At 47.0% G+C, this 25,384-nt stretch overlaps 2 long non-coding RNA genes across 4 annotated transcripts in view; one reads left to right on the plus strand and one right to left on the minus strand.

The window, feature by feature from the left end:
• On the minus strand, positions 1–13,279 carry LOC144311273 (uncharacterized). Of its 2 annotated transcripts, none has more exons than XR_013376830.1 (4): positions 13,197–13,279; positions 11,972–12,025; positions 6,600–10,550; positions 1–1,401 (listed from the first exon to the last, which is right to left on the minus strand). It is a non-coding gene; the product is annotated as an uncharacterized LOC144311273 (long non-coding RNA). The 2 variants fall into 2 exon arrangements; XR_013376831.1 differs by having other exon boundaries at positions 2–1,401; positions 6,711–10,550.
• LOC144311272 (uncharacterized) overlaps positions 13,096–25,384 on the plus strand; it is a 25,878-nt gene continuing 13,589 nt past the window's right edge. For both annotated transcript variants that reach the window (XR_013376829.1, XR_013376828.1), the window contains exon 1: positions 13,096–13,597. This is a non-coding gene — a long non-coding RNA (uncharacterized LOC144311272). The remainder of the gene's footprint in view (positions 13,598–25,384) is intronic.

Here is a 25,384-nt window from a genome sequence, read left to right on the forward strand (position 1 = left end):
GCTCCTTGTGGGGAGCCTGATGAAGGACTTGATCCCAGGACCCCGGGATCATGACTTGAGCCAAAGGCAGACGCTCAACCACTAAGCCACCCAGGCTCCCCAATAAACTTTTATTACAAATTAAAAATGTTCTTAAAAATCTTAAGCCAATACAAAACTATGTTAAAGCCTTTAAAGATGTATTGAGAAAAACCAGACTTAAAAGAAAAATTACAATAAAACAGGTTTGCTATTACTAAAAAGAGATATTGCAGTTAGTTCCGGTTATCTGGTCAACGGGGAAATAGTAAGCAATTAAGGGCTTCTTCGCCCACAATCTTTTGTTCATTGTTTATTGCTGAAATTTCATATTCATTTCTTCTTGTTTGACTACACCGGATGATGGCCACGATGGGAGGCCGGCAATGATTCAGCCCTCCCCACCCAGCCTTGGAAAGGAGCAGATGAATTCTCAGCTGGTAGATGAGCTTCTTTTGTCTCCTTGCCTTCCTGTGGCTTAGGGTTTTCGGCAGGGGTGTAGATGCTGAGATGGCTGCTGACCTTGGGTCTGCTGTCCTTGGTTTTCCTTATCTTCTTCACTGCCATCCTGTCTTGGCCAGGAGGCCCTGCGGAATGGTGGCCTCTAACGCCAGTGCTGTGTCGCTGGTCTACCCTGCCCCTGGCTGTCAGCCCCTCCATCCCCTCTCCCTGCACAGGTGGGCTGGACCACTGTGCTCCAACGCTGCCCACAGGTTCTCCACTGGGGGCAGGGGGGCACCTGGCCTGTGATGGGGCTGGCCCTGTGGGCTGAACTGCGGGAACACTCCCTATTGCTCCTTCTGTCCCCACTCCCACTGGTAATTCTGGTAATCCTGCTGTAATCCTTTGTGGGATCCTACCCTGTGGGTGGTGGCTAGAATGATTAGGGTCTCCTGCATATTGACTGCCTTGCCCTGGAGCCCACCGGGGTCTGCGACATTTGGCTCTGCACCTCTTTCTCAGCAGCATCAAACTCGGCTCTCTCTCCATCTCCTGCACCATGAAGGCACTTCTGGGGTTATTCTTCCTCGTGGCAGCCAGGTGTACCAGCACATCTTCCTTGGTGTCATTCCCACCGATGAAACTTCTTATCCGTTTCTCACATTGAGCTCTTTTACGGTCCCCAAGGATTGCTATGATGACTTTCTTGGTGCCAGAGGGGAGGCCCCCAGGCCACCTGCTGCCCCCAGGCCCCTAGGCCCCCAGGCCACCTGCTGCTCCACCTGCAGCACCTTGCAGGCTTTGGGGTCTCCTTCCTGCTGGGGGTTGTTGTCCTGGTGCCCTGGGCTGAACCTCTTCCCTGGGTAATGGCAGCTAGTCGGGTGGCCCTAGGGCAGCTCGGGGCTTTCTGAGAGGCTGTTTTCCTAAGGTGGTACAGAGTGTCTGTAAAATGGTTAATAAAAAAAGCAACAGACTTGATTTAATAGTTCTATTTACAGGAAACATATATTATTTTTACATCAGTGGAACATTTGCAAAAATTCATCATGTATTTGGGACAAAGCAAAGCTTGATAAATTACAAATCGTAAGACTTGTAATAGGCCATGTTCTCTGACCATAATCTTTAAAAATCTGAAACTCAACAATAAACAACACTCTCCTTCCAAAAATAAAACCCTAGCAGTATAACGACTAACTGAAAGCAAGGTACACTTCTGTGCTTGTAATTTCAGATACAGTCATTTCTTTCTTAAATAATGCTACATTTAAATTATAACTAGGAAATAATTAAAAAGAAAATACTACACATCAAAACGTACCAAGCATAGCTAACTCTACTCACAGAAATTGTAATGGTCTTAATTTTCCCCTTTTTCTATTAGAGAAATTAGAAATAAATTAGGTAAGGGGGCACCTGGGTGGCTCAGTTGGCTAAGCGTCTGCCTTCAGCTCAGATCATGATCCTGGAGTCCCAGAATGGAGTCCCATTTTCGGCTCCTTGCTCAGTGGGGAACCTGCTTCTCCCTCTCCCTCTGTTGCTCCCCATCTGTGCTCCTCTCTTGCTCACTTTCTCACTCTCTCTCTCAAATAAATAAATAAATAAATCTTTTTAAAAAATTAAGCAAGTATTCAACTTAAAATCAATAGAGGATATGATAACAAAATAAACCAGAAGAGGCTAGAAAAACTAATAATAATACATGTTTAAATTAATGAAATGGAAAGCAGTAAAATATTAGAAGAGCAAACAGTAAAAAAGCTAGGGTTTTTAGAAAAAAATATGACATAAGATAACCCCTGTTGACTAAAGGCAAAACAGAAAAGGCAATGTACATAATACTAGGGAAAAAGGATATAAGTAGCCACAGGTATGCAATACAGACAATAAATGAATATTATGTGCAACATATCTGAAACTCTAAAGGAAACATTTGATTTTTCTAGGTAAATAATAACCCCCAAAATTGACTCAAAGAGAGAAAAGAAATCTGAACAGACAATAAATGTATAAGAAATTAGAAAGATGGGATGGATCCCTGGGTGGCTCAGTGGTTGAATGTTCAGCTTAGGTCATGATCCCAGGATCCTGGGATCGAGGGCCGTAATGGGCTCCTTGCAAGGAACCTTCTTCTCCCTCTGCCTATGTCTCTGCCTCTCTCTCTCTGTGTCTCTCATAATAAATAAACAAAATCTTAAAAAGAAAAAAAAAAGAAGGGGAGGGTCTCTGGGACTGAACAGAAAAGATCTAGGAAAAAATCTCTCTGTGGGTTGATTTTAAATGTCACATAAGGGGTCTTATAAATTGATAAAGAAGACAAATAGTGTGATAGAAAAATGAGCAAACTATAGGAACTGGTGATTTATAGAAGGGGAAATACAAATAATCAATGAAGTTTCAATCTCATTGTGTAATGGAAATGCAGATCAGAGAACATATGAGATAACCACTTCAACTCAATAGATCCACAAAATATATACTTAAAGAATATTGATTCTAACAAAGAGCCTGATTCATCTCAAATTACTAGCTGTGTAAACTTAGGCCTCTCTGTGCCTAAGTATCTTCATTTTTAAAATGAGAGTAGTAATCATATCTTCACAGGGTTGTTGTGAGAAAGAAATGAGAATTTAGAACAATAAAGCTTAGAATGATGGTGTCTGGCGTGAAGTAGGTAGTCAATAGTGTTAGCTCTTGTTATTACTAATATAACAATTGGGGAAGTGGAATAATGGGCACTTAATGCACCACTGGCTGGTGTAAATTTCTCTCAGCATTTTAGAAAGTTGATTGGGAATTTATTTTGAAAAATTTTGGCCGGCACCTGGATGGCTCAGTGGTTGAGTGTCTGCTTCTGGCTCAGGTCATGACCTAGGTCCTGGGATCGAGTGCTGCATCGAGCTCCCTGCAAGGAGCCTGCTTCTCCCTCTGCCTGTGTCTCTACCGCTCGCTCTCTCTCTCTGTCTCCCATAAATAAAGAAATAAAATCTTTTTAAAAATTAAAATAAAAACACCAGCATATTAGTACATATTTGCTTCATTATTGTTTGTAGTGACAAAAAACCTGGAAGTGGCCTATCCCTCAGTAGAGGGATGGTTGACTGGGGGTGGTCTGTCTGTGGAATATTACATTGCCATTGTTGGAATGAGGAAAAGCTAGATCTTTCCCCCAACTCTTAGCCTCTGTCCTATACTGTGTCTCAATAAAATATACATTATAAAGAGTATTTTTGCTTTTCTAATAAAGACATCTTTAAAAAAAAAATTAAAGAAGTCAGCCCTCTGCTGAGACTCTAGGTATTCCCCTAGACTCTCCTAGAGATGGAAGGAGGGAGAAACCTGCCTTTGCCCATCTTGCTCTACTCTATAAGCCCAGAACCTCCTTCTGTCTCCTCCTTTATTCTATCTACAGGCAGCTGAGGAATGCAGCCCTTAGAAGGCTCAGATGGGGGATACCTGGGTGGTTCAGTGGTTGAGCGTCTGCCTTCAGCTCAAGGCTTGATCCCAGGGTCCTGGGACTGAGTTCCGCATCAAGCTCTCTGCAGGGAGCCAGCTTCTCCCTCTGCCTATGTCTCTGCCTCTCTCTATGTCTCTCATGAAGAAATAAAATCTTTCAAAAAGAAGAAGGCTTGGAGGGCAGGAAGCCAAGGGAAGAACACACCACAACCATCCTGGTAATCATGGGTCTTGATCCACTCCTGCAAACGGCTCGTGTGTACACTGTGCGAATGAAGACATTTGGGGACCAAGTTTAGGTATGTGGTTCAAGGTTAAGGTTCTGACTGCAGTGTGTGTATGTGTGTGTGTAAGAGAGATAGAGACAGAAAGAGGGAAAGAAGACTGGCTTGTGTCAGACAAAAGCAGAGTGAAGAAGGAGGCAAAAATCACGATAGTCAAAATGCTATTTATGAAAATCAACAAGTGACAAGCCTTGTGTGCATGCAGGTTGGTCCCAGAGGCATTTAGAGGAGCGTGCTCTGCTCTGAGAAGTTGCATGGCTGCTAAGTGGCCCCCCTCCACCATACAGGCCGAGTCTGGTGGGAGGGGTGCTGCACCAGGGGACTTACAGGGGATCAGAAGACCGGAGAACCAGAGTTCAGACAGATGTTCTGTGCCTCCCCTTACCTGTAGGGCCAGCTACTCCTAAGCCTCCCGGACAGAAAGCAAGCCTCCTGGGCCTTGAAACCGCTGGACACCCCTCCCCGACCGCTTGCCGCACTGTGCCAATTTTCCTGCTTTGCTAAACTCTTTCCTTGGTTGAAGCAAAACCGGGGAAGTCACCCTTCTTGGAATAAATGCCCTCCTCACAGGACGTGGGCCATCTTTCCCATCCTCCATGACAAGGTCCCGATCTCAGGGGGTTCGTAAGAGCTCTGCCCCAAATCGTGAGCCAGCCTCTGCCTCGTCCCCAGCCCCTCAGCATCCTTCAATCCAACAAACACTGTAGGGAGGATGGGGGTGGCAGGGGCACAGACAGCTTCTGCTGCAGGATTGGAGTTTGGGGGCTGCCTGCCGTCGCTGGCACTGGGAGCTCTGACTCTCCTGGCTTCCACGCTGGTCTTTGATCTCAACTGGCTTCCTGAACACCCTATTGCTGGCCTGCCACCCACCTCTCCCTGACAGCCCTGTGTCCCATCGCCTATCGCCTTCGGGTCTGTGATAGCCGCAGTGGCCCTGGTGGGTGGTCACTGGAAACGATCCTCTTCTGGAAGGCCGGCCAGCCTCTATCGGCTTAGCCACTTGCCTGCACTACCTGAGGCTGGAAGCCGAACTTAGTCTGGTTTTTATCTTCCTTGGCGAGATCGTGGCTCTGCAATGTGGCTCTGCAATTCGAGGCGGCTGCCCCGGGCTGGCCCTTCCCATTATGTCTATTGCATAACAAGCGCCTTTGTTCCTGGCTGAGCAGCGACATTACTCAAATGTGACAATGCTCCCTCCGTGCCCCTCCTCCCCGGGTCTCTGCGTCTGCGTCCGCACCTCGCCGCCCTAAAAACCGAATCAGCGGGCGCCTGCTGGAAACTGATGCGTGATGCCTGAGAAGCTCGCTCCGGAGGTAAAGAGATGCCCATTACTGGCGCCTTCCCTTGCTGTCTCAGAACTGCTTGAGGGCCCTGTCGCTCTGTCAGCTGCGCAGGTAATGAGCTGTTAAGCCTCACCTACCTCGGCCAATTGCACGGTCATCTCCGGACTCACTTAAGCGTTTCTAGAGTTAGAGATTCCCAAGCAAGGCAGTAACCCCAACAGGTCATCCAGCCCATTCTCCAGCTTCCGGGCTAACCAGACTGCCAGCCAGCTGCCTAAGAAAAAAAGCGCATCCCGTGATCCCTGCAACCCTCGTAAGCCCCCAGGGGAGGAGGTGTTCCATTTCCATATTACAGATGAAAACAACGAGGCTTCGCAGGAGTACAAGGCTAGCAGGTGGTGGCACCGGCCAGGAACCCACGCTGAGGGTTTGTTTCACTCCCCAGACTGGCCCTGAAGACTTCAAAAAACACATTCAAGGTCATCTTCCCCTCCCCTGCTTCTCAGCTCCCCCCGACAGAATAGAATAGCACTTGAAAGGGGAACCTTTGCCCCAAAGGCAAGCAGAATCCCAAGTCTCTTTTTTTTCCTAAGATTATATTTATTTATTCTTGAGAGACACAGAGAGAGGCAGAGACATAGGCAGAGGGAGAAGCAGGCTCCCTGAGGGGAGCCCAATGTGGGACTCGATTCCAGGACCAGGATCAAGACCTGAGCCAAAGGCAGATGCTCAACCCCTGAACCACCCAGGTGCTCCCAGAATCCCAAGTCTATCTCTGTGGAGCTGTGTTCCTTATAGGAGGAGGGTGGCAGGAGGTGGGGCAGCGGAAAAGCATGACTGAGTCCAGCTAGCAGCCAATCCCCAAACTTCAGGGACAGCACCATCTCTGTAAACCAGGGCTTTCCTCTCCCCATCCCTGTACAGGGGAAGGAGAACAGACGCTCGTGTAATGCAGGCTTACAGGGTCTCCAGGCCAAGCTGCAGCCACCCTACTGAGGGCATCCAGACAGAGACGTGGCCTGACTGAAGCCTAGAGTCACAGACGGACAATTTCAAGCCTCCTTTAATGAAGTTGCTAGCTGCGCCCCCCAACCCCAGTCTGTAAGATGAGGCTCACTGAGTATGGAGAGCCGGCCCTCTTCTCTGAGCTGGAGGAGGAGATAATCTCCCTCACTTTGATCCCCAGCCCTGCAGGGTGGCTTATCAACAACAGAAACTTCCTTCTCACAGTTCTGGAGGCCACACGTCCAAGATCGCGGTGTTCCTATGGTCAGCTTCTGGTGAGAACTCCCTCTGGATTGCAGACGGCCGACTTCTCGTGTCCTCATGTGGAGAAAGAGACAGAAAGCAAGGTCTCCGTGAGATCTCTCATAAAGGCACCGTTCCCATTCATGAGGACCCCACCCCATGACCTCATCTCATCGAAATAACCTCCCAAAGGCCCCACTTGTACCATCTCATTTGGTGACAGAGCTTCAACAGGACATTTGGGAGGGCACAAATGCTCAATCTAATCTGTAAGGGGCTAGAAGATTTTTCCTTTCCTTTTTTGTTCTCTGTTAGCAACAAGAGCTGCTTTCATAGCTCAGTTCTCATGGCGTGTGGAGTGGGAAGCCCACCTAAAACGTATGACAGGTAGTGGTGCCTCTGGCCTCTCCAGACAGCCCCGCTCCCCCGACCTGCTGAGCGTGGCTCAGCCTGGGTTGCCCAGGGCTCCCAGGACTCGAGTCAGGGAAGGCAGAGATGGCGGGAGGGGGAGACCCGGGCAGGACAAGAGGGGAGAGAGGAAAAAATAGAGACAATGGAGGTGGAAGAGAGAAGAGGAAAGAATAATAAAGCAAGGAAGTGATGGAGAAGGGCAGAGAGGTGACACCAAGTGCTTCTCACTATGGGGACTGCATTGGTTTTGAGGCCAGATTGTGTAAGATTCCAGCCTGCTGCTCGCTCAGGCCTGGCTGGCGATGGTTTTCCTGTGGGTGATCCAGCCTGAGCAGCAGGGAATAGATGCTGTTCTAATAATGATGATAATACTAATAAATAAAATGGCTAATGTCGAGGGGAATTAGGGCTAGGAAAAAAAGCTCACAGCGGTGGGAGAAGCCATCCAACTGCCCATTTGATTTCAACTGGTGTCTAGTGGGGGGATGTTCAATGCCTTAGAACGAGTGTTTTTGAGCCACAAAAAAACCTTGGACATCTTGGGCTTTCAACCTCCTCACTTTATAGCTAAGGCTCAGAGAAATTAAGTGATTTTTGTTTTTTCAACACCACTCAGCAAGTGAGTAACAAAATCTGACCCAGGGAAGTCTGGCCTTCCAGTCTGGGAGGTGGCTTCCCAGGTCTGAGAGTCCGAGGGCTTCGGATGGACAGCCCTGAGTTCCAGCCCCGGCTCTGCCCTCTGCCCGGCAAGAGAGACTCGTTCTTTTCGAGTCTCCTCTTGGGGAAGGGTTTTGAGAACCATCACGATGGAAGAACAGAGTCATGTCTCCCTTGAGAGCAGCAGGATTCGGTGGTAGCTTCCCCTCGTGGTGCTGGAGGCGCTTGAGAACGAGGCCTGCGTCAGCCCGAGGGCCCGAGAAGCTCCGAGAGCCTGGCGCCCACTACAGGGACGTCCTGCAGCCCGCACAACAGGGACTTGCCATGCAAGCCCACGTCGCGTGGAGCTGTGACCACGGTCCCCCTTCCCACCTCCTGCCCGGGGCCCCGCCTTGCAGCTCTGCGCCATCCCATAAGGCAGCCACTAGCTTTCCTGGCTATTTGCATTTCAGTTCATTCACATGAGACAAAACATAAAATTCAGTTCTCTGTTCACGCTTCAAGCACGGCTTGGCAGCCGGTGGCTGCCTCATTACACAGAGCAGTATAGGGCATGTCCGGGACTGCAGAGGCCCCCGGGCGCCGCCGGCACCGCGGCCGCTTCTGTAGTTCTGTTGTCCTGGGGATGCTTGTCTGTTTCTGCTCGTTCTTCTTCTTTTTTTTTTCACTTTAAATATTATTAATTTATTCATGAGAGAGAGAGAGAGAAAGGCAGAGACACAGGCAGAGGGAGAAGCAGGCTCCATGCCGGGAGCCCGACGCAGGACTCGATCCTGGGACTCCAGGATCACACCCCGGGCCGAAGGCAGGCACCAAACCGCTGAGCCACCCAGGGATCCCTCTTCTGCTCGTTCTTCTAAATCACTACAAGCCCACCTGTTGGCGGTCTGCAGTCCCTAGGCAGAGGGACGGTATCACTGCCTGTCCCCTGCAGGCCCAGGGGGGCAGATGATGAGACGGAAGAGGTGACTTCCCGCTACCTGCAGGGGCTCACTTGCTGGGTCTCTTTCCTCTCCGTCATCCCTGGCTTCCTCTGTCACTCCCCAGCATCCCCAGTGACCCCAGGTTAAACACCTTCGAGAACTCCTCAGGCTCCAGAGTCCTGCTGAGTGGAGCTGAGCACCAGGGGATTTATGGCCAAATTCCCAGTCGGCTCACTCTCCCCCCTCCACCCCGCCATTTCCCCCTCCTTACCGTGACCTCAATTTCCAATCTGATGTGTGTGCTAACAATAAGGGAGCAACCGTAGCAACCTGCAAATTGGAATCTGAGGAGTCTAGGCTCCTGTTCCCCGGCAATTGTTGGCTTCTCTTAGCAAGAGGAGAGGAGACACAGGAAGGAGGCAACCGCTACCTCCTGCTTCCCCAGCAAGTGCTGTTTATTTTGCCACTCAAGTGAAAGGAGACGAGACTAGCAGAAGATGATACCCACCAATTTCCTAAACCCAGAGAGAAAGCGCCTCTGTCTTTTGCTTCTTCAGTTTCTTGGTCCCAACTAAAACTCTCCATTAGCTCAGCTGTCTCACACACTCATTCACTGATTCATTCACTCACTCGTCTTCTTAATCAAAGCCGCATCTTTGGCATCACCTGTAGAGTTTTTGCAAAGCACACGAACCCAAATGATAGGCAGGCAAACTGAATCTGAGTTAGTGAAGGATGGAGATGGAGGGACATGGAGAGTGGAAGGGGTGCTGGGACTGGGCTCATGTGTTTTGCAAAACATTCCTAGCTTATTCTCCGGCTCCATGTTGGGTAGGAAGCCCTGCATTCATCCATTCCCTCATCATTCCTGCCTTTATTCATTCAACAAACATTCCTCGAATGCCAAGGACGGTATCAGGTGATGGGGAGACAGTGGAGCTGATGCAGAGGTTATTGGGCTTGGCCTCACATTAGAAACATCTGGAGAACTTCTGAAATTCCTGATGCCCGGGCTGTGCTCCAGAGCAATTAAATCAGAATCCCTTAGGGCAGGGACCCAGGTAGGAACATTTTTAAAGTATTTTGGGTAATTCAAGATTGTGGCTCAGGGTGAAAGAATTCTATGAAAGTGTGGGTTGGGGAGGATGGGGGGGTGGTTCTCACTTAGGCTTGTTTGCTGGGTGGGGCTCAACAAGGCTGCCCTCTAGATGGATGTGGTGACACCGTACATGCAAGCCAGCTAATCATCTCCAGTGTCCTTCATCAGGCAGTGATCAGGGCAGAGAAGATGGGCCAGACTGACCCGGGGCAGAATTCAAAGGACACAAGTTTCAGCGCTGTCCCAAAGAGGACAGAAGCCTACCTCATGTTGGTCAGACCACAAACTAGAACTTGCAATGGTCTTGCCCCATTAACAACGTGAAATCTGATCAGGAGCAGGGACTGTGTGCTCGTGGAGACGCCACCATCTCTGGGGGAAGTGGCCGTGGAAAGGCATCTCTCTCATCTCCTTCTACTAGTTTTACTCCTTTATCAACATATTTGTCCATGTTTTTGTCAACATTTCTCCCAGGAGTCAGGCACTCTGGCAGATACTGGGGAGCTGGTCCCAGACTTGGTCTCAGTTTCTTTATCCATAATGGAGGGCATGAGGGAGGAAAATCTCGGACTTCTGAAAGGCTCTAGCATCACTTGCTTCTATGTCACTCTGATGAGGGGTTAGAGTGGAAACAGGATCTTTGCCTCCTTGAGCTGATTTTTCTCATGGCTGGTGAATAAATGCATATAGTTTTGTGCTGTTACGAGGCTGGCCCAACTGTCGTCCACTTCTGGAAATTAAAATAAATCCCAATCACATGTCTGCAATCAGGAGTTGAGCTCTGGTAAGAACTGTGCAGTCTGCAGAGTCTGTGGTGAGACCTCAGCCCATTCCCTTTTACTCCTCAGGGCTCCTTGTCTCTCCAGTCTGCCCCATCTCAGGAGCAGTGCTGTGTAAGCAACTCTATCAGCTCTGGCATTGCCCACACATTCCTACTTAGACAGCTATTTGTCTCTGTGGTTGTTGTTGTTCAGAGCCGAAAGTCCAGCCAGTGTGCTTTTGCCTAACAGCCCTTAGAGATGGCACCTGTTCAAGAAAGTCTCACCAGGCCAGTGCTCCTTACAGCAGGAAAAGAGCCTTCCAGAGTTGAGAGAGAAGGTTAGAAGGGATCATGCTCTGTTCTGCCAGGAACCGATTTCCTTCTGTGTTGTCATACCCTTTGAAAACTGCCAAAGGAAGGCTCTGCTATACATAAGGGAAGGCAGGAATTCTACAACTTGGAAAGAACTGGGGTCAGGGGATCCCTGGGTGGCTCAGCAGTTTGGCGCCTGCCTTTGGCCCAGGGCGCAATCCTGGAGTCCCGGGATCAAGTCCGCATCGGGCTCCTGGCATGGAGCCTGCTTCTCCCTCTGCCTGTGTCTCTGCCCTCCCTCCCCGCGTCTATCATGAATAAATAAATAAAATCTTAAAAAAAAAAAAACAACTGGGGTCAAATCCTGATTACTATGTAATTAAGCTGAGCCACATGAAGTTCACTATATTCTTCTGTGTTATACCCACAGAAGCACAAATTTCAGGTGTTTCGCCCTATGGATGAATCTAATCTCTTTATGTCTGAGTTTGTTCATCTGTGAAATGGGGGCACAGCTACTTACCTAGCAGAATTGTGCGGAGCTAAACGAGATGGGTACTCATCCGTCCACACGGTACCTGAATACAATCCTTTCATGTAAAACCCGAAACCTGGCATCTACTAAGTGCCAGGGCACTGGCCCCCAAACCACAGCAGTCATCATGGTAATAAACCGCTTGACGGCCTGCTGGTCACCCCTCCTTGTCTGAGCCCCAGCCCCTGCAGGGCCCATGTCACATCCTGGCACGGTGAAGGACTGGGGTCACACAGACCCCAGAGCAGGTCTGAGCACTGCCCTTTCCATCCTTAGGGCTGGAGCAAGTCAGGCCTTCTAAGACCCCTGGCTATCCCTCTGATGAAAGGAAGGGGGCAGGAGGTGTCACTCTTCTTCCAGAGTTGTTTGGAAAATTAAATGATTGCATTTGCAAAGTGCCTGGTCAGAGTAGGTTCTAAATAAATGGCCTGAGGTCATAAGGGACACAGGGTGGGGACCTGACGGGATCAAGAGAGGGGCCAGGGGGTGAACTGGAAGCTGGGCTGAACCCAGAAGTTTCCCTACCCATCCTCTGAGACATCACCTTGGAGAGAGGTTTCTGCTAGTTGGGAAGGATCCCCTTCCACTGGAAATTGTCCTGGAAAGTGAGAGAGAGAGAGAGGGAGAGAGAGAGAAAGAGCGAGAAACAATTACCATAGCCATTGGCAACCAGATGCCGGATGCAGCTAAAACCCAGTGCCTTAATTGGGGATTAGAGGCTGAACTTTACCGACGCACTGCCTCGGTGGCTTTGTTAATAGCTGGAAAATTCTCCATGCAGGTGCAGTGACCTTTTGTGACGTGACCCAGAGGCTGTCTGGGCCCCAAGGAGTATGCTGCCCCCAGCCAGACACCGCGGCGACCTCCCCACTGGCCTCTCTCCTGCTCAGCAAACTATAAGTTTGCACTTATCCTTCCCCTGCCCCCTGCAGCACCAGCCCTGAGACACAGAGAAGGTAGACAGACCTACCAAGGACCTGTGCCTGTGTCTGGTGTCACTTGATAGGGCCTGAGCAGCCCTGGTGTCCCTAGATTTCTTTCCTTCCCATGGGTCACTTGGTCTGAACTTCCACCATTAGATTTAATAAAATCACTTTAAGACTCAGAACCTAAAACTTCTCTTTAAAATGCAGGTAACAGGGATGCCTGGGTGGCTCAGTGGTTAAGTGTCTGCCTTTGGCTCAGGTCGTGATCCTGGGGTCCTGGGATCAAGTCCTGTATCCGGCTCCCCACAGGGAGCCTGCTTCTCCCTCTGCCTGTGTTTCTGTCCCTCTTTCTGTGTCTTTCATAAATAAATAAATAAAATCTTTTTTAAAAAATAAAAATAAAATGCAGGTAACAGTGACCCGTCTACAGGGTTTCACGTGATCCAGGTGCAAAGTCCCATTATGATGCCATCTTGTTTGATTCCCTAGTGATCCTATAGATGGGGAAGGACAGGAGATGCTCTTCAAAGTTCCAGAAGCAGAACTGGGGCAACCTGGGGGTCAAGACCTGGTCCAGGCCCAACACTCAGTCCTCTCCCAACAGCTTTGTGTGCCTGAGCTTGGGGGGACTGGAGAGGCCAAAAGCCCCAGACAACCATTGTGATGGGGGGAGCAGGTGCCGCTGACCAAGAGGGGAGTGAAGGACTCCATGCTTTTCTCCACTTGACCTTGGTCATGGGCCACAAACCATCATAGATGAAGGATGTTTAGAACAGAAGTTGTGGGAGAAGAAAATAAGCCCCAGAGATATTCTGAGAACAAGGGTGAGAGCTCAGGATCTACCAGGACAAGTAGAGGGTCCTTCCTTGAAGCCCTTCAGCAGGGGACAGCTGCTCCTCTCCCGCCGGGCCTGGCCGACCTCGGGGGTGCACAGGGTGACTCACAAGGCCTGTTGCACAGGGTGACCTCACAAGGCCTATTGACTGGCATCTGGCGTGTCTACCTCTGACCAGGCAGCACTTTCTCTGGTCCTCCTGGGTCCAGGAGGAGATTAACCCAGCAGCCACCCAGCATGGGTTGAGACCTGCTTTGCTGAGGGTGCCCCGGAAGTCACAAAGCAGGATGACTCCCGTTTCGATTCACGGAGCCTGAAGCCTAAATGGGGATCCAGGACAGACAGACATCAAAAGATGAGGAGGGACAAGACCATCTTCAATTTATTTGCAACTTTACCTAATTTTAAAGTATTTTATTACTTGGTATTATAACCTCCTAAGTAATTATCTGGATGTAAAGCATTTAGCCATGTGCTCTTGAAAGCACAAACGTGAAGCTATTGTTAGTATTTTTTTTTAAAGATTTTATTTATTTATTCATGAGAGACACAAAGAGAGAGGCAGAGACACAGGCAGAGGGAGAAACAGGCTCCCTGTGGGGAGCCCAATGTGGGACTTGATCCCAGGACCAGGGATCACACCCTGAGCTGAAGGCAGATGCTCAACCACTAAGCCACCCAGGTGCCCCTATTGTTAGTATTATAATTTGGGTGATTTTCTACTGAACCACAAGCTGCTTGACAGGGAAGGTGTATTTTATTCATTTTCTGTCCTCTGCACCTAGTCCTCTGTGTTTTGTGCCCAAGATTGCGAATCCTAGAAACCACCAAGGAGCTGACACTGAGATGCAAGTACACGAGGGTTTATTTACAAGCTCGAGCTTGGGTCCAAGTATACTCCACACAACAGAGCAGGGGCTTGGACCCTGAAGTGGGTTACAGCTGGGTTTTTTATGGGCTGGTCTAGGGGATTTTCAGAAGGGATGGAGGAATTTTTCCATTCCAATATGGGGGACAGGGTGGGAGAGTTTCTTAAGATCTGATATGGGATTCTCTGCTGAGGGCATTCTGAGCTCTGTTGTCTTTCTGATATGGGATTCTCTGTCAAGGACATTCTGCAGTTTTTCCTGTAAAGTTCAGCTCTTATTCACAGGGGCCTAAGACGGTTGTACTTGTGCTAATGCTAAACTTGAGGTGGAATGGCCTTAATTTTTTGGCCTCCACATGTGTTCTGAACCAAATACAGAAGAAATGTTTGTCAGTGTTCAATGAAGGAAGATCTTTGAAGTTGCATGAAAAGTCTGTGGAGGGATTTTTCTTTCCTCTAAAGATAAGAAATCTGAGACGCAGGGAAAACAAGAGTTGGGGCTAGAAGACAGTCCATGGGAATTCTACATGGAAGGTGGTCAGGGAAGGATTTGTGGAGGAGGTGTCGCTTTTATAGGCTTTTTCATAATGAGCCTCAGAGAGGCATAGAAGGAAGAGGAATCTATAAAGGGAAACTGCATCAATGAACTCCTGCAGAAGGAAGAATGTGCTGCAGGGTTTAGAGCACAAAAGGTCCAACCCAGCCAAGACCAAGCCTGAGAGAGTCTTGAATGTTAGACTGAAGGTTGAGCTTTTACCTTAAAGCCCATCAGGGCTGGGGCACCACCCGGACCATGTTCCGCTGAGAGATACCAACCTTGGTCCTACATCCATTCAACGTGGGGGCTCTGCATTGGCCACTGGTACCAGACCCTGAAAGAATGGGTGTGCCTTCCCGCCAGTGCAGCACAGGGCCATCTGCTGGGTGGCATGATTCATTCATTAGCACCCGGAAGAGAAGATGAGCAATCTGCCTCAGTCCCTAATGAGAAAAATTGGAGCCACATGCTTATTACTGAGGGGGCCGCATTAATTATGGACTCTGAAAGGGAAGGGTGGAAGCTGTGCACCCGAGCTGCGCAACATCTGAAGAGGTGGCGGGAAGAGGTGGCAGGAGCAAGGTGCATATCACTCTGGCCCAACCTCCAGGTCGCACACTCAGTGCCCCCAAGAATATTCACTCAGCTCTGTATTCATTCATTCACTCAACAAAGACTTCTTAAATACCGACTGTGTACAAGGCGGCTAAGGCCCAGAGACTGGTGACTTGTTGGGAGTCAAGTGCACAATCAAATACTCAGAAGAAAATCTGCTGGGATGGACTTACCCAAAACATGGACTCCTAACCTAATCTGGGGGTGACCCAGAGAGGCAGGAGTTATCTGGAACCCCTTGTAAGCCACTTAAGAGGCTGGTTCTTTAACTTTCCAGCAAAGGGAACCACTGGAAGGATCAAGAAGGAGAGTCATGTGGTCAGATCTGCTCCATCTCTCCCCATGGCACCCAACAACACCCCTCACTGCCTCCTGCCTCTCTCTCCTCCTTCAACCTGCCTGTCCTGAGCTCCAGCTGGATTGGATGGCAGATGCCAGGATGCTCCACCCCAGGGCTTCTGGAGTTGTCATGTCCAGCAGCCAGACAACTGTTTGAAGGCAGGGTGACCAATGGTGGGAAGCATACTGCATAGACCACGTGTTCACTTTGTTCCCCCAACCTGACCTAAGGTAGAGGGCAGCTGTACCAGATCAAGAGCCATCATGGGACCCCGGACCAGAGCTGTCATAAGACCTAGCATTGGGGCTATGGCATCCTAGAGACCACGTGGCAGGGGGCCATCTAACAGAGCTCTAAGCTCCCATCACCCTGATTCACCACTGCGTGCCCAGTGTTGAGCACAGGTCCCGGAGGAATTGTGAATGAAGGAAGGAATGAGTGAATGCATGAATATCTGGGTCTCAGCTCAGTCATTTTCCAACTTGGTGACTTTGGAAGTGTCACTACTCTACCATCCGAGTCTCTCTTTCCCTCTCTATAAAACACTGATTACAAGGCACCCTGCACAGAACTGCTGAGCGGGTAATGTGGTGCCTATGAGTCTAGTACAACGTCTGACACTCAGGCAGCATCAGGAAATTCTTAAGGACATACAGCCTTGGATGTGTGTGTCTTGTAGGAGTGTGTCTAAAGTAGAGCAGTGTGACCACCTGGAGAGGCAACGATCCTTTTCCCAGGGATGGCCTCCCAGGATGGTCATTTATGAGACACTTATTTCTGCTGAAATTGAGAATTAGGGAAACCTAGTGATTTGGCACAGCTCACACTTCTGGGTCTCTGCTCTAGTCTTCTCTGATTCCATCATTCGAGAACATTCAGCAAGTGTCCATTGTGCACCCCCAGGTGCTGGGCACACCCAGCGTTCTCTCCTCTGCACCCAGCTGGGACAAGATGAAGACTCCCCAAATGCCTGTCCTTAGAGACCGTCTTGTACACTCTCCCCACCTCATAGGCTAGGAAAAGGGCACTGCTTGGTGACAGGTACAAGGCCACTGACTGGGAGTGGTGAAGTGAGCCTCAGGACCTGGTCTCCAACCCCCAGTCTGAGCTCCTCCTTTATGTAGCTCCCTCGTCTCACTGAAACCAGCAGTCTCTTCCCAAGGATCAGAGAACAGCAATGATTACATTGCCCAGGTGAATAGGGAGAAGAAGAGAAGAAGGAGGGACTGAGGAAAGGAGGCAGAGTACAGAAGAGGACCAGAGCTTGTTCCCCAGGGAAGTGAATGTCGTTCAGCAGTACCCTCCAGGAATATTCCAGGAGGCCTGGGTAAGGTGGAAGAAACTCCAGGCATGGAGTGGGGACCAAGCTCCTCCAGATGGGCTCCTAGGGTCAGCCCCAGGATTCCTGTCTGCTCTTGGGATGCCAGCTCCACCTCTACCCCTATCCATCCTTAGGCTCCATAGGGACTGTGTGGATAGGTGTGAGGCAGATGAATGGAAGCAGGAGAGGGAAGGAGCGAGGTAGGAAGGCAAGGAGGAACAATTATACTGTCAAATCCCATTTTGCCCTACAGCCCCAGAATGTGTGTGTGTGTGTGTGTGTGTGTGTGTGTGTGTGTGTATTCTTCAGAGAAAAGAAATTAATAGTCTGTGTGTATATATAAAGATGTATTGTAAAAAAATGGTTTGCATGATTATGGAAGCTAGCAAGTCCAAACTCTGCAGGGAGGGCCAGCAGGCTGGAATCCCCCAGAGCTGATGTTTCAAACCTGAAAGCTGTCTGCTGTAGGACCAGGAAGGACCGATGTTGCAGATGAAATCCAAAGCCAGTCTGCTGGAGAATTCTCTCTTGCTCATGGGAGACTGGTTTTTTCTCTGTTGAGGCCTTTGACTGATTACATGAGGCCCATCAGTCAAGCAGGGCAATCTGCTTTCCTCCAAGTCCACTGACTTAAATGTTAATCTCATGCAAACACAGCTTCACAGAAACACCCAAGATAATGTTCAACTAAATATCTTGGGCAGCCCATGACTAACCCAAGTTGACACACAAAATCCACCATATCACAGAATGTGTGTGTGTGTGTGTGTGTGTGGTGCTTGGGGAGGGGTTAAGGGCATAGTGTCTCCCACACCCATGCCACCTCCTGGCACCACAAAAAGTCCCTGCCATGGCACGTGGTTGTGAGAAGCCAACTCTTGCCCAGATGTCCTCTCAGTAGGCCTGGTAGGATAGTGCTCAGGTCAGTGAGTGTGTCCCCACCACAACGTGGCAGTGCGTGTCTCCTCCTGGAGGCCCCTGGGTGTGGGAGGCATGTGTCATTCTGTATCTGGGTCTGGGGTCAGGGAGTGAACGTGGCAGATACTGTGACAGATAGCAGATGGCTCTCTCGACACTGGCCAGGAAAATGAGCATCTGTCTGCCGTGCCCATGCCGCTCGCCACTTTCCCAGAGCTGATGACCAGAAAGGCCATGACCCTGATGTGCAGGGCTTCACCCTGACAGCTCTCTGTGCCACCCACAGAAGCGCTAAGTGGGAGCTGCCAAGTCAAAGCACTAGGCTCTGGGCAAACTGATCATTGATCAGGGGCTCACCTATCCGGAGACACGAGCAGTGGATGTTCATCAAACCGAGAAACATCACACAGGACACAGGGAGCTGGGCAAGCACTGGCATTCTCATAATCAGGGAGCTCCTAAATTATTCGGTGAGAAATACCACTGCTTGCCTTGGCCGACCAGTCTCATGCCTGACCCTCTTTTACCTAAAAACCTAGACTGCACCGCTTCTACTGAAATTCAAGCCGATTTCTGTTGTTCCTGTCTCTGTAGAAATGGCCAACAGCTGGCTGCACCCCCCTCAAGGCCTCACCCTTCCTCTTTGACTGGTGGTGCCTCCCTCCCCATATCCACAACCCTGGCTCTGGCTACCACCTTCCCCATCCTCTCTGTGCAGCACCGTGCTGGTTTTATTTCTATAGCTTTGAATCTGTCTTGATATATAGGCAGGCAAGGAGCCTTTCTTTCTTTGCTTTTTTTTCTCAAAATTATTTTCCCTATTTGGGGGCTTGAATCTATCATGTGGCTTCTGGAATCATTTTGTCAAATTTCTGAAATGTTCGACTGGGAGTCTGATTAAAATTGCCTCGAACATAAAGATTAATTGGGGAGAGAGGGTGGTCTCACAGTGCTGAGCCTTCACATTCACAATCTTCTCCAAAAAGGTATAGTACTTTTATGGTTAGGTTTATTGGTTTGGGGGCCCCCAGAAGCAGCCTCTGAGCCAAGGTTTCAAGTGTAAACAGTTTATTGAAAAGTACAGGAAATAGGGATAGCCTGAGTGGCTCAGTGGTTGAGCGTCTGTCTTCGGCTCAGGTCGTGATCGTAGGGTCCTGGGATCGAGTCCCTGTTGGCCTCCCCACAGGGAGCCTGTTTCTCCCTCTGCCTAGGTCTCTGCCTCTCTCTGTGTGTCTCTCATAAATAAATAAATAAACTCTTTTAAAAAGAGAGAGAAGTACAAGACATACAGAGAGGACTAATACAAAGGAGAAAATCAGCCAATAAAGGGTGCATTAATAAACCAGCTTTCCCATAGGTGACTCGATCAAGATCCTGCAGGGGAAATCTGGCAAACGGTGCAATATACATGCATCAGAATTACCTCAGCCAAGGGACAAAGAGCCCATCCATCCATCACTCATTGGTTAAGGGCTACCCTGGGGAAGATCATTCTCAAGCACTTCTGTCCAGGCAAGTGGGTTTTCACAGCGCGACCACAAGAGGCAGGAGCTGGTATTACAAATAGTGAAGGTAGCCCAGGTGGCATGAGCACAGCCTCTGGCAGCTTGTAGAGGGGAAAAGCAGGGCAATGGATGGAAACCAGAGACAGTTTAACTGGGATGAGAGCTTTCTCTGCCTACTGAAGCTGCCGTGTGGGGGTGTGAAGATCACCACGCTGGCAGTTTTCAAGCAGAGGCCAGCCGATGTGTCAAGGATGTGTATCCATCATTGACAAGTAGTTCGGAGTGGAACAAGGATTCTCAACCTTTTCCTGCAGAGATCTCTACGGTGATGCTATTAATCGGAGCTACTCATGCTAGCACAATGCCCTTTCTCATGCAGCCAAGAAGGCTATCAGAATGCAATGAAGTCATAAGCTGTAACTTCGGGTCCACTATAATTTATGGTTTTTATGCAATAAGTCATTTGCAATTTTTATTACTTGGCTGTTTGTTCCCAACTGTGTGCAGTACATGCTCTGAGTCCTGGCGACACATCAGCTGTCCCGGTCCCTGGGATGGGAACTTCAGGGCCAGATGACCTCCGAGGGCATGTCCTACGTCACCAGCTCTAGTGTGTGGACAGACCAGGGGGCTGTGTATGAGGCCTGGCTCCCCAGTCCTGAGGGCCCTTCTCCCCCTTTTGGCAAATCACTTGGAGTGTTGAGTTATGCATATTCTTCAACTTGAAGTAAACATCACAATGAATTATTTGAGCCTGAATAATCCTAGAGGGGATCTCAGCTGGATACCACCAGATGGATCCTCTGTATAGAATTATTGTCAGAACATGGCTTCCAAGTACTGATTTTTCTTTGGAATCTGGGGCTGAGTGAAGGAGCCAGGAGCACAATTGAACAATTTCCTGTAAGGAGTGGGATAAAACAAGGTGCTCTCCACCCCAGTGAGTCCATTCCACCAACTGCACTGCAGGTGCTCTTCCTAAGAGCTCGTGCTTCAGACCAAAGGCTGATGGTTCATGCTTCAGAGCTCGTGCTTCAGACCAAAGGCTGATGGTTCGTGAGGCAGAATGTTCATGGGGGAACAGGGGAGAGAGAGCTCGTGGCTAGAAGTCAGGGGGCTAATTTGCTGAGACATCCCTTTCCCCCTACCCCTTGGTTGCTCCATCTGTAAACGCAAGATGAACACTCTTGCTCCACCGTGCACCAAACATGTTCAGAGTCGACGAGTCCTTGACACTCTTGCTCCACCGTGCACCAAACATATTCAAGGTCAGGGAATCCTTGCCACAAACAGAGGGGATTCTGGGTCTTCTGGAGGCCGAGCTGCATCTGCTCCCCCAGCTCCCACCCCTGGAGGTGGTTGTCAGGAGCCAAGGGCCCACTTGTGAGCAAGACTGTTCTCACCCTCCCCTGGTCTCCCATCTCCGTAAGCCTGAACACTCAGAGCCTCCTGACACCTGGCAGGGCTCCTGGGAGCCACTCCCCTGTCTCCACCCAGGCCCCCCTTCCTGTGACCCACTCCCCAGCAACACAGCTGGGGTGACAGTCACATCAGCCTTGGACAGTCGCCTCCCCATGGAATCAGAGCAACATAAAGCCTACACTTCTTCCTTCTCCTCTCAGCAATCACCTCAGTGCAACAAGGCAAATGAGAGGCAGGAACACAAACTCTATCTTCCTGAAGCAGGAGAGACCATGGACATGTCACCCGATAATGAAGACCCAGTTAGAAAAGGAGGAGGAGGGAGGAAGTCCCAGCAGTGGAGCTCATTGGTGTTCTTTACAGAAAGAACTTGCAAAATACATTTCCCTAAGGTGAGAAGCCCTCCTTGAGAAATAAAACCTAATCTCCATGATTGCAAGAGCAGGAGCAGGGTACCCGGTGTGGGCCAGGAGAGTCTCTGGACCTAATTCCATGAAGCAAAGAAGGTAGGGCAAGACCCCGTGTCACACGGACCAGCTGTATTTGCAAGAAATGCTCCATCTTTGTGACAGTGGGGAGGAGGGACGCTTTGCCCTGTGAATCACCCCCCAGATGTCTGCCTTCCCTGGCTAAAGAGAAGGAAAGCCCAAGCCACATACATATACACAAAACCCTGCATCCTAATGAGAAATTCTGGTGGCCTGAAATGCAGCCCACCCCTCCCCACACACAGGCCAACGGTAGCTGGTTCCGGGTAAAACTCCCCTCCTTCAAAAGGGGGCATTTGAAAAAGCACTGGCATGGGATCCATAGCAAAAACTCAAGAGAAAAGGAGGAAAGAAAGAGGAAAAACAAGTAGTAGATAAAGAAGAATCAACAGGAAAATGTTTTCACAGGGCTGAATAAATTGTGACCAAGAATTTCAAATGATTTTTTAAAAAGAAAGTAATGAGGCAATTATCTCGGTGAACCGAGCGCATGGAACAAAGATAGGAAAGAAATCACTACCTATTATCTCAAGAAATAGAAGATTGAATGTATTATATAGAGAATTAACAGATCCTGTCTAAAGAAATTGGGGGTTAAGCGTATTGTATAAAGTTATGGTTATGAAGGTAAAACCACCAGGAAAATACAAACCTTCTAAATTACACTGGGTAGGGAGGATAGGGAGTCCACACAGAGAAAAATTCATAAATAAGAAAATCAGAAAGCATCATGTAAAAACAACAACAGAACTGAGATCAAACATATAGGCGGTGTAAATACATGTTAATGAGCTAACCTCACTTATTAAAAAAAACCTTTGGATTGTATCACAGAGCAAAACCAACTCTGCTGCACATAAAAGCCACACCTCGAACAAAGAGATCTAAAACTTTGAATATAAAAGGATGAACAATGGAATACCAAGCACATGCACAGAAAGATAAAGCAGGTCATGATCTAAATACAAGAGAGGCTGGATTCGGATGAAAAATAGCAAAGGATAATGCTTTGCAATGCTAAAAGATACAACTCTCAGTGAAATAAAATTAGTTATGACTACCTATGCACAAATAGCATAACATCGATACTAACAAAGCAAAAAAAAAAAAAAAGATACAAAGAAAAATAGGCAAAAACACATCAGTGCTAAAAGGTTTTAACTCAGCTTCCTAAGATCAAAGATCAAGTACAAAAAAATTAAGTTTACAGAAGACCAAAATAACATAGCTTAATAATTACATTTAATTTATGTATTTCCAACTCTGTATCCTCTAAACAGAGAAAACGTCTTTATTTCTAATGCACCCGAAGTTTAAAAAGTACAAAACTTGTTCTCTGGTCATACTGCAGAGCTGTGTGGGATACAGCTAAAGTGATATCAACAGGGAATTTTATTTTATTAAGTGGTATAATAATCAAGGTTACAGAAAATAAATGAATTAAACATTCAATTCTAGAAGCTATAAAAAATAATAAAACAGCTTTTAGGAAAGCAGAAGGCAGGATTTAATAACTGAGGGAAGAAATAAATATATTAATTTGAAAAGGAAGATGTTAGAATAAATCTGAAAGCTGGCTTTTACGAGCATAAGTAGGTGACAAATCTAATTAATAAAAAAGAGAGAAAGTAAAAATCTATCAAATAAGACATATGGAGTGGGAGGAACTACACATCGAAAGGAAATTAAACCACTACTTTACTCAACTCAGTGTAAATACATTTAAAAATTTCAAGGGAATGAATAATTGCCTAAGTCATGTAATTTTCTGAATTGATTCCATAAAAGATAGAAAATCTAAACAGACCAATTATGAAAGAGCAAATAGAAAATGCTGGCAAACTTTCTCTTCATAAAACTATCAGGCCAGAATATAAAGTTACTTTTAAACCATTTTTAGAAGAAGAAAATGAAAAATAGTGATTTCCAAAAGCTCTTAAAATTTTTTAGAGCAAGTTATTTCCAATGAAGCAAGCATAATGGTGACTTCAAAACCCAATTATAGACCAGCACCCTTATAAATGTAATTTGCAAAAATCCTAAATAAAATGACAGACCAAGACCAAGTAATATTTTTTTCCAGGAATGCAAGAGACATTCAATATTAGGAAATCCATTAACACATTCACCTTATTAATAGCTAGATGGACAAAAATGATTATCTCCACAGATGCCCAAAAGGTATATGATAGAATTCAACAATCGTTCTTCTTCTTTTCTTTTTAATTTATATGTACTGTATATATACAGTAAAGAGAACAAAACTTGTGTACAGTTCAATGATATATATATATACACATACACACATTTATATAATCACCACTAAAATACAAATGTAGAGTATTTCCAGCCCTCCAGAAGACTCCCTCAAATTCTTCTTTCATGTTCAATAATTCTTCCACCAAAGTAACAATTGTTCTCACTTTGTTACCTTAGATTATTTTTTTGTCCATTCATTAACTTTCATATAGATGGATTCATACAGTGTATGTCTTTACCATGTTCATTCATTAAAAACTCTTGGTTGGGCAGCCCAGGTGGCTCAGGGGTTTAGTGCCGCCTTCAGCCCAGGGTGTGATCCTGAAGACCTGGGATCGAGTCCCACGTCGGGCTCCCTGCATGGAGCCTGCTTCTCCCTCTGCCTGTGTCTCTGCCTTGCTCTCTCTCTGTGTATTCTCATGAATGAATAAAATCTTTAAAAAAATAAAAAATAAAAAAATAAAAACTCTTGGTTAAATAAGAATACATGAATCGTCCCTCATCATGATAAAATACATCTCTCCGAACCCCAAAGTTTAATGTGGAAACATGAGAAGCATTTCTGTAGGAATGCAGGAAAGATGTGCATATCTCCAGTAACAACACTGTTCTAGAAATATTAACCAAGGCAATGAGACATAGGAAGAGATTAGATTTATAGATATTGGAAAGGAGGAGGTAAAATTATCAAATTTTCATATGGGAATTCCAAAGATCCAACAAAGACTGAAAACACTAAATAAACTATGATGAGCAGTAAGAGAACTAAGTTGGCTGGAAATATAGCTAGTATGCAGAGCCTTCATATAAGCAAAGAACCACTGGAAGGCATAATAGGAGACAGGACTCCATTTACAACAGCAAAAAATACATATGCAAAGAAATATGAAATACCAAGTGATGAAAATCAATGATAAACGTGCAAGTTTGGCATGAAGAAAACTAAAAACACAAAAGAAGCCCTGAAAAAAATGAAGAAAGAAGCTTGCTATGGTCTTGGCAACACTCAACATTATAAAGACATAAATTCTCTTCAATCTTTGAATTTAAAATGTATGTAAAAAAGTACTACCTAGATGTTTTGAATTTCATTTGGGAAAATGAACAAATGGAAAAGTCAGAATATCATGAAAATAGTAATAATGAAATGGCACTAGTCTTTCTATATATTCAAATATATTATAAAGCTATAAAAATGAAAGCATTGTGATATAGTATATGAATAGACTGACGGATTATTGGAACAGAATGAAAAGACCAGAAATAAACTCAAATCACTTGGTGAATTAATACATTATAAAGGAGGGATCTCAAGTGAGAAAGGATATATGGATTTTTTTTTAAATGATGATGAGAAAACAGGATGGAACTCCCCCAAACAAATGAAATTTTATTCCTAAAGCACCTACATAAGAAGAAATTCCAAATGAGTAATAGTTTTTAATGCAAAATTGATACATTAGTAATACCAGAAGAAAACATGATAGGATGTTTTTTAAATCATCTCAGAGCTTGAATGTCCTAAAAAAATGACACAAATCTCAAAAGCCATAAAAGAGAAACTGAAAAAAAAAATCATTAACATAAATATTTTTAGAGGCTGGCATAGCAAAAACTACCACATGTAAGATAAAAGACAAAGTCAAAATTGTGAAAATATTTGCCAGTCATACCACAACTCCTTTACTGTGTAAAGAGTCCACAAATCAATGAGGGAAAAACAAAACCTAACAACACCATAGAAACACGAACAAAATGATTTGGAATAGTTTGCTGAAAGGGAAATGTGAATGGGTTTTAGACATAAGGAGAAAAGTGCTTATCTCCACAACACTAAGAGAATTGCAAAATAAAACTACCCTGGAGCACCGTTTGTCACCTATCACATTGGCAGAAACCAGAATGCTAGCTATTGCTAAATT

This window comes from Canis aureus, chromosome 3 (genome assembly GCF_053574225.1).
Source record: "Canis aureus isolate CA01 chromosome 3, VMU_Caureus_v.1.0, whole genome shotgun sequence".
Taxonomy (NCBI): Eukaryota; Metazoa; Chordata; class Mammalia; order Carnivora; family Canidae; genus Canis; species Canis aureus.